This window comes from Ursus arctos, unplaced genomic scaffold (assembly GCF_023065955.2).
Source record: "Ursus arctos isolate Adak ecotype North America unplaced genomic scaffold, UrsArc2.0 scaffold_11, whole genome shotgun sequence".
In the NCBI taxonomy this organism is placed as follows: Eukaryota; Metazoa; Chordata; class Mammalia; order Carnivora; family Ursidae; genus Ursus; species Ursus arctos.
In genome coordinates, this window is record NW_026622775.1 from 12,925,194 (window position 1) to 12,935,419 (window position 10,226).

General features: G+C 37.7%; 1 long non-coding RNA gene across 1 annotated transcript in view; it reads right to left on the minus strand.

Annotated features, from left to right (window-relative positions):
• LOC130543335 (uncharacterized) overlaps nt 1–10,225 on the minus strand; it is a 51,987-nt gene extending 41,762 nt beyond the window's left edge. Inside the window, exons 1-2 of the long non-coding RNA XR_008958607.1 lie at nt 9,994–10,225; nt 4,951–5,055 (exon numbers count right to left, since the gene is read on the minus strand). This is a non-coding gene — a long non-coding RNA (uncharacterized LOC130543335). The remainder of the gene's footprint in view (nt 1–4,950; nt 5,056–9,993) is intronic.
• Between the last annotated feature and the right edge of the window lies 1 nt (nt 10,226).

A 10,226-nucleotide genomic window follows, 5' to 3' on the forward strand; every position in this document is an offset into this window, starting at 1 on the left:
TCATTTCAAAATAAAGAATGTGTCTACAATGTTCTATACCTCATCAGGATGCTATATAAACCACACACACAATATATATCAGAATGGGTAAAATAATAAATAGTGACACTGTCAAATGCCAGCAAGGATGTGGAGAAAAGTGAATTACTCATACACTTCTGGTGGGAATATAAAATGATACAGATGCTCTGGAAAACAGTTTGGCGGTTTCTTTAAAAACTAAACATGCAACTGTTATACAACACAGTAATTGTATTCCAGGCATTTACCCCAAAGGAATGAAGACTTATATTCACACAAAAACCTCACATGAATGTTTACAGCAGTCTTAACGCGTAGCAACAGAAACTGGAAACAAACTACATGTCCTTCATCAATCATATCATCAGACATCCTACGGCACAAGGATGATTAAACAAATTATGGTACATCCACATCATGGAACACCGCTCAGCAATAAAAAAGGAATAAACTATTGATACACACAACAATCTGGATGAATCTCCAGAGAATCATGCTGAGTGTAAAAAGATAATCTCAAACATGATAAATGTTTGATAAATTTTGATAAATGAAATCTCAACATGATAAAATTATAGAAATGGAGAACAGATTAGTGGTTTCCAGGAGTTGAGGAGGAGGCGGGAGTGGAATTGCTATAAATACAAATTATTAATTTAATAATAATTACAATTACTAATATAAATTAATATAAATATATAAAAATATAAAGAGGGACCCCATGGTGATGGAAATGTTCTATCAATGTCAATATCCTGGTTGTGACGTTGTATATAGTTTTGCAAAATGTTACCACTGGGGGGAAATGGGTAAAGGATCACTGGATCTCTCTGTATTATTTCCTACAACTGCATGAGAGCCTATAATTATCTCAAAACAAAATGCTTACTATATACAAAAAATTAATTTACATATATAAAAGGACATCTTTCAGTTAATGTAAAACAGGACTTGTGAAGTTTTGGTTAGGACCCCAAAAGAGTAAATTCAACATTCCACAGTGAAGATCATAACCACCCTGTAAGGACTTGTACAAAACAGTTGAGGGTAGTTGGCTATAATACACTGAATGACTTTACCCACTTTAATAGTCTCAAATGATTAAGAATTAGAGATTGGAGGAGAAAGTTTTTGGGAATCACTATTGTTATGTTGTGATAGCACCCTTCCCCTTGAGGAAGAGAAGTAGGTAGTAGTCCCTCTTCACCCTAAATCAAAAGAGGAGACTTTAAGAAAACCATTGGGAGAACTTAAGGTCTGGGGGACATGGGAGTGTTTATTTTTCATTCAGGAAATCCAAAAAGTTAGAGAATGACTGGCTAGTTGCTCAGAGGGCAAAGATAAGAAGAGGTAATGTGGCTGTGTAGAGTGGTCACTCTGTAACAGGGTTTCTGCTTTTCCTGAATTCCAGTAGTAAAACACTGCTCCCAGAGTCCCCTGGGGGCAAACAACATGGTTTTCCCATGAACCAAATATGGACCACTCACTTAAGAAAGCCAGCATGGGGTCTTTTTAGGTTATACCCAAAAGCATGACCCAGAAGGGTGAACAGTCCTCTGCAGAAAGAAGCTACGTAAATAAACCCAAGGACCAGCAAGACGAAATGTATTAGCTCTTGTACTGGAACCCATGTGGAGAGTGGAGTGGGTCTTGGAAGAACCCATGAAAATGCTTATGAGAAAAAGAGTCCATTTTAAACATCTACCAAGTCCAGAAAGTGCCAATGCTAGATCATGAATACAGTACTAGTTTAGTTGTAAATGTTCTTGTAAGCCACTTCCATTAAATTCCCTCTGTCCCCACACTCCAACCTTGGGAGGGACGGTAGGCCTAACCAAGATGGAGCTGGAGCATCCTTGCGGTGAAAGAGAGAAGCAGAAAACTGTACTCTCCTTTCTCTACCTCCTGGACTGGTAGCTTCAGGCCTGCAACTCGCCTGGAGATGGGCAAGGAGACAAGCCTTAAACTCAAAAGCCAGATTTAAATTATCACCTTATATTGTGATGGTTAAACTGAGACTGAAGTTTAATCACATAACTCTTTCTAATATCTAAGAACGACCAGAAAAAACATGAAGACTGCTATAATTTTCATCCGGGGATCAGAGAAGAAGCAGCCTCACAGAAAGGGTAATGGAAAAAATTAATTTGTTTGATGAATGTACACTACAAGTCCTGCTTATTCAGTATTCTAAGATTTTTTTTTCTTTTTATTCGACAGAGATAGAGACAGCCAGCGAGAGAGGGAACACAAGCAGGGTGAGTGGGAGAGGAAGAAGCAGGCTCATAGCAGAGGAGCCTGATGTGGGGCTCGATCCCATAACGCCGGGATCACGCCCTGAGCCGAAGGCAGACGCTTAACTGCTGTGCCACCCAGGCGCCCCTCAGTATTCTAAATATAAGGTAATCTTCCTATACATAATAAGCAAATTTTTCCAAATTATATTATTGCATATATACATATGTGCATATATGTATATACACGTGTACAGAATTACGTACTTTTCCCTCCTACTATATCTGTTTTCAGCAAAAACCAATCTAGACTTAGCTACAGATATGAGACAGTTGCTTCTTCATAATATCATTTCCAGTTTTTCTGAATTATTTTACTTACTGAGCAGGAATATAGTACTACAAATGTGAAACTGCACATTTTGGCTTGAGAGAAATGTTTTACCATATGCAAGATCAAGCCTTTAGTAGAATAGCAAAACTATTACACTCAGAAATTTATGTTAGAATCTAGCTCCTATCCAGAATGAGGAAGTGTCCATTTTTTCCCCCTGAGTAAAGATTTTCAAATTTGTGAGGCCAATGGCCAAAGCTGTTTTTCTCTGCTAAATTTCATTAGGATCAACATACTTCGATTTATTGTACATATGACCTATAAATGGATGGGAGAAAAAAAAACATAGAGCTAATTCAAATCAGAGAGAATGCTGAATAACCAATGACTGGCCAGGAACTACTAATTCTGCACATTCCTAAGTCATCTGACATAAATGCCCAGAGGAGAATGCTGGGAATGGAGAATAAAGTGTGACTCCAGTGATTTCATTTGGATGCACTCATTTATAATATGAAACAGATTTAGCATGCTAGCCATAATTTGCTTTTAATATCTTTATTAGGATTGCCTTTTCATATTCATTTGAAACTTAATTCTTTGGAATTCAGAAATTTAGGGGCGCCTGGGTGGCTCAGTCGATTAAGCGTCTGTCTGCCTTTGGCTCAGGTCCAGATCTCAGGGTCCTGGGATGGAGCCCTGCATTGGGCTCCATGCTCAGTGGGGAGCCTGCCTCTCCCTCTCTCTCTGTTCCTCCCCCCTGCTTGCGTGCTTTCTCTCTCTCTCTCTCTCTCTCTCCCTCAAAAAAAAAAAAAAATGGAATTCAGAAATTTAATTCCAAATATTGTAAAAATTACAATATTTCCAATGGCAACAAAAATATGTCACGTGCTTTAAAGAATGTATACAACTAAATCTATCTTTATGGTAGTTTGGTATAAAGTCACAAAAATAATTTTTAGTATTTTTCTTATCCAAATTTCCACGATATTGCCTTTCTTTATAATAATAATTTTTTTAAATGGTATGAAGTTCAGTAGCACTTTGTAAATTCTGAGAACAGATCTTCTACCTTTTATTTTTTTGGTTATAAAATGATACATTTAAAATCCTAAATAGATCATTAAAAAAATAAACAGCACTTAATGATGATATTATACCAACACTCTTTAAATATGGGTTTTATTTTTGATTCATCACAGAATGCACTTTCTTTTTCTAATTGTTTTTACCATTTCAAATTCTGGAGGGAGAGAATATTCAACTTCAAAGTAAGAATTAAGTTGTAAAAACAAACAAAAAACAGGATAATGCATTGAGGCTATTAGTTTAAATAAACTACGTCCCAAAATTTCATATTCTTTTAAAAACCACAAAATAAGCTCCATGAAGTGTTTGCTTCAGAACCAATTTCATCTACGTAAGTAATTGTATGATAATCTTCTTAGAGAAAATCCTACATGCTCTTGTATGTATTTCACTTAGACAAGTTTTTAATGCAACATTTTCTGTAATACATACAGACACAGAGACTTGCTAAAGAAAATATAAAAGAAATAAATTAGGAATAAATTACTTTCATTTCAAAGGGATATTTTACTTAGCAAGTCTTTTATCTCACAGATCTTTAAAATACTTGCACTTTTAGTGTTTTTAAATAGGAATTGATTTACAGGAACTATTTCAGAAATTGTACAGAAATAATAAAAACTTTTATAGAAAGTACTACAATATATGCATTTCCTCCTAATTATAAGTATTTTTAAAGACTCTTTTTTCTTTTCTTGATAGTTCAAGTGCTTTAAAATGTAACAAGCATTTAAAAAAACCCACAAACTACTGCAATACTATGTAGAATGAATAAAAAAGAGTTTCTGGGGCACCCAGGTGGCTCAGTCAGTTAAGCATCTGACTCGATCTCAGCCCAGGTCTTGATCTCAGGGTCATGAGCTCAAGTCCCACATTGGGCTTGGAGCTTACTTTAAAAAAAAAAAAATTCTGGGACTAGTCCACTTGTTCAAAGTTCATTTGCCTTCATTTGGATTTTGTTGTATTTACCTCTGACACAGTGATTTTGGTCACAGTGATAAATAAAGTATAATTGGTTATCAATGGCATATATACAACACTGTCAAAACCCTGTTTTTGTCTTCTCTTTTCCACTAATCAATTTAGAAAAAAGAAATCTTTCCCACATTTTATCTTTTGGTTTGTCCTTTACTTGCCTATTTTTTCTTTTACTATATAATGAATACAATTTGTGACCGCCTTCCTTTCCCCTTCTTATACTACTTTAGCTTATGCTCTACAAACCCATGTTGTTATTTTTCTAAATTTCCTCTAGATGTCATGGCAAATTACCTTGATGCAATGGTCGCCTCCAAGTACACTATAAGCCAAGCTATCCCAGGAGTCACAGAATACACAGGCTCACAGACCAAACAGAGATTCTCAAATCATACATCCCTTTAAAGCAAGAAGAAAGAGATGGGGTAAGTTACCACACTTAGGATAGGGTCCAAGTGGGAAGGACTGCATTCCATAAGTCCCAAGTTATGCAATGTTCATATGTGTGCGCTCTCTCTCTCTCTCTCTCTCTGTGTCTGCTGCATTAGCCTTCCTCACTGAGGACCTAGGGACAGACTGACATTTAGGCAGGGAGGTCACCAGAGAGAAGGTGCCTGGGGCCAATGATAGACACTTACTCTGTTAAAGAGAAGCAGTGGCAAATATTCTTGGCCATAGCTTCAGTTTGTCAGTTAGCCAATAGCCAACAGCTATAGGTATTATCAGCAATTTCTAGGTAGAGTACATTTGGGTCCAGAATATGACCATGGGTGGCCCATGTAACAGTGACACTGATTAATTTTAGAAGCAGAAAAATGTTCACTTCTGGTCCAGAAGGCTGACCTACAGTCTGCATAATTTCAATAAGGATCAAATACATGCTGGTTGCTACATTCTTAAAGGGTCTCATGACTGCCTGTAAATCTTACCAATAATTAATATCGAACTGAATGATAAGCACTAGAGAAATCTAGGGAAAGTAATTTTACAAGTAAAAATTTGAAGAAGACATTTATGATCTAATATGCCCTGCATATCCCCTCCCCCTTGAACACTAAGCACATAACCACCAGTTTTATACAGCAAAAGTGCAGCTCTTTCTGCCCACAGGTCCTGTCCCAGTGCTACTTAAACAAGAGACTGTAAGATGTCTCAAGAATTCTTTCTGGACCTTTGTGCTCAATGATCCCACAACAACATGGCTGTCAGCCTAGAGGTGACATGATCATGGTTTGGTCTTTCCATCCCTTTCCATCTATAAACAACACTCTTGCTTGTTCCATCATATATTTCACTTAGTCTATCTAGCTTTACATCTCTCAGGTTACTTAGTATCTATTTTTAGCACATCTTATGAACTCTGCCCATGTCTCACAATCTACCCGCTTTCTCATTATCTATACTTACCACATCCTACGGGATTCATCCATCCTATTCTGTGCTCTCTAACAGAACTGATTTTCTGTAAATAATACAGCAAATTAGCATTACATTAACCAACATTTAAATAGCTTTCTTCACCTATTCAGTGAAATGTATTGACATTATGAAGTCTGTATTGTTTTACTTTTTTCACCTTGCCTTTTCTCACTTTCCTCTCAGTTTTGGTTGTTTTGAAAAGACAAAAGGGATGTTTTGTGCAAATTCCCCAAATAAATCAAACTTATTCAATTTTCTACACATTTCCATTTGACATATAGTCTCTGAAATATATCTCTTCTTACTTCATATTCTAGGAAACCAATGCTTTAATATATTTTAATGTAATCACAATATCCTTTAAAAAATCTATTGACAAGTGATAAGAAAAACAATCTTCATCCCTGTTTCTTAGGTAGTCCATGTATTTGACACACAATCCTTATTAAATATTCTCTTGTGCCACAGCTGCACCAGATCTTAGCAAATGAGCAGGAAAAAAAAATACAGACTTGGAAACTTTCTGCACCTAATAACCATAAACGAATTTCTAACAATGATGTAGAAGCAGAATACTAACTGGCAGTCTCCTATTTCTCCCCAACACAGCTACTCACAACCAATCTTTCCAACAAAGCTCAGCTAACTTAGAGAGAGTTAGCTCAAATAAACAGGTTCACCGATGTTTATCGGTGACATCTATTGAGTGTGTTTTTTACAAGGCACTGGCAGAAAGCAGAAGTTACCAGCAGATTCTGACATTCATTTTACCTTTAGTGCTTTCCTAAAAAGTTCTACTAACCAAATGTTGTATTTTTTAAAAAGTCATTTTGGGGCCTCTTTATTTTAGGAGATTTTTTCTCTTACTTAATTATAACTTCATAAAATATACAAGAAAGAAGGCATGGTTGAAGAAAAAAGACAAAAACTTTAATATGCCTGGAAGATGGGGTTTATAAAGGAGAACAGAATTAGGCTGGGCAGGGTGGCAGAGCATTGCTCAGCATATAATGCTAAGTGGTGTAGATATTTACCTTCTTGAACCTAAACCTGTGCTGTCCAATATGGTAGCCACTAGCCAAATATGATTAATTAAATTTAATTAACTAAAATCAAATAAAAATTCAGTTTCTTGGGTACACCAGCCAGGTTTCAAATGCTCAGTGGATACATAGGGCTAGTGGCAACTATATTGGTTAGTGAAGGAGCACATTTCCATTATTATAGAAAGTTCTATTGGACAGTGCTGCCCTATAGATGAGGAAACATGTAAAAATTGTGAGCAGAGTTGGAAATGCTAAAATTATAATATTCCAAAAATCTCTAGGAAGAATTTGATAAACTGGAAAATAGTAGGGCAATTAGGATATGAACCAGGATACACATCATTCTTAGACTGTGGTTGCAGAAATGAAGACTAGCATGTGGGTTTCTGTTAGGGTTGGGGTCAGGGAGAGAGCTACAGTCACAGAGTAGATATGGAGGGTGAAGGAGAGACAGAGTGTCTCTTATTTAGGAAATGGGTGGATATTGATCCTATTCTCTGAAATAGGAAACTCAGGAGGAGTGGAATATATATATGTATTTGAGAGCACAAGGGTAGATGATGAATTTAGGTTATATCCCTGTTAAGTTTGAGATTGTGAGGGACATTGTAGTAAGATACACAATAGGCAGTTAGATATATAGATTTTGAAGTCATTCTCCAGGACCTTAGGAGGAAATACGTAAAATGTTACATGGATTTCTCATTACTTCCTTAAAATCAGTACCTTGAAGTGAAGTTTTTTTCAAAGAGTATGGATTATATGTGGAGACTTTCCAAATATCTTCTTCCTCCTTTCCCCACAACACACACTCCCTCGTGACCCTTGTGTTGCCATGATGAACAGATGTTACTGACTGGCATGTACAGTACTCTACAGGTGAGCTGACGGGGTCTGGTGTTTTATAATTCATTGGTTGGGAGACAGATTTCAGAGTTATATCCCTTTCTTTGTGAAAACTGTAACAACCTTCCACTGGATTCCAGTGGTTTTGTAAATGCTATTAGGTAGAACGCATTTGCATCTTCATTAGTTTGGGTGCCAGGCAAGAAAACAGAAATCATTAGAAAAAATTCTAAACAGATTTGCTATGAGGAAATGTTGACATAGGTGTTGAAGGCTAGAAGACCAAAGGGGAAGGTGAGATTAAATTAGAAATTCCTAATTGCTGGAAATGGCTACCAGTCCTGGAGCTAGTAGAACAGAGGATGGGGGTGGTATTATCAAAGTCTGAGAGCAAACTCACTGGTGGGGATGCCACATGAGGATGGGAAAAGGGAAGGCAGGACCACTGGAGGGGCTGCTGCAATTGGCTCTGGGACTTTTAAAAGGCACAGATGCCTCCCTGGATACCAGATGCAGAGAGTGAGAGAAAAGAACAACAGCTTACCTGTGTTCCACCTTATGATTTTCTGCCTGTGTTTCTTCTTGGAAGAATCATACAGAAAGCCTTTTTACAAGGAAGGCTGAGAAATGTAGTCTGTAGACTCAGGCCAACTATCATCATCAAAGGGCAGAGTTTAGGTGAGTGTGGGGCTCAAAGACTACAGGCAAAGAACCTACACTGCACTTTACCAGGGGAAAAAACAAGTAAACTACAAAAAAACAAAAACAAAAACAAAAAAACCTGACTTACTTGGTTTCTAGTCTTTGACAGACTTGATAGACCCCAGGGTCTATCACAGTAACTGTCATTTAAAATGCTCGATAAATATTTGAATGAACAAATGCCTATTCCTATCCTGATAAATAGTTCAAATCAGTACTCAACTTACATGATTGGCAGGAGATGCAACTGATTTTTAAAGAAACACTTTAATTCATATGCACAAGTTAGTACTGTCTTTTAAAGTATTAGCCCCTCCAAAGTTAACATACCTTCAAATAGTGCTGCCATTACTCAAGGTATATTTAGAACTCCTTTGAAATTGGCTTTCAGAGCTAGTTCTTGAGAAATACATGATAATTAGTAGAATCTATCCCTGCCCACTTTTGGCCTAGTCTGAGTCACTGGTTTTGATCTGGAGGATTTATTAAGTTTCAAAAATTAAATCCACTCTAAAAGAATAAAGACTTGTTGCTAATGTTGGTAAGTACTTGCCACAATTTCCAATTAAACTTGAGGCAACATGATGTCTTAGTCTACTTCTGCTACTTTGAATTTGGAATAAGACGACAAATGTGGTGGATAATAATAGTAATAACTTAAGACAGGTCTTTATTGCCTTTCTATGAAGAGAGGAGAATCACCACTGTGCCCTGCTCATCCGCACCCTCCCTAATTTCAGTAGGCTGTTTCCATATCCCAGGGTTATTTCCAGCTAAGACAAATGTGTAAGCACAAATGTATAAACACAAAAATGCCCCTAGCCCACGACGTCTAGGACATGAACCAAGACCACATTTTACTATCACCCACTCACTTCCCTAAAGGGAAGAATCCATGTACTTTTCCATTTGCCATATCCATATGGCATTTTGTTAAATAGGAAACTTCTCAAGGTCTAGTGAAGTGCGGAGCACAGGCAGATGCAAGGGTTGTTCCCTGGCTGAAGGGAAACGTAAGTAATGACAAGAATCTTAATAAACAACCTCCATGACACTATGTGCCAGGCTCTGTTTATTTTAATCTTCACAATTCTGTGAGGTAGGCACTTTTATAACTCCCATTTTACAAATGAGAAACCCGGGGTTCACGGAGGTGATTAACTAGCCAAGACTACTCATCTCGTAAAGGACAGTCCAGGGTTCAAACCTAACACTCTGGTTCGAGTTTGTGCTTTCAGTAAAAAACTATCCGGCAATTTTTCCAACCGTCAGTACTGGCAACTGGGGAATTAATGGAAAAGGGAATCAACAAAACTGTCCACACCTCGTAAACAGTGCTGATACACCGAAGAAGCCTGATGTCCCCAAGCAGGGCAAGCGAGAGGCCAGGAGGTGGGCCCGCTCTGGAGCGGCTCTGACAGACGCAGATCCTGGCGACAGAAGAGCCTCAGAGACCGCTCCGCCGCCACAACATCCCTCATTGGGTCCCTTCCAGGGAGCGTCAAATCGCGGGCGTCCAGAAGGAGGAGGGACTTCCGGGTTCGGTGGAGCCAATAC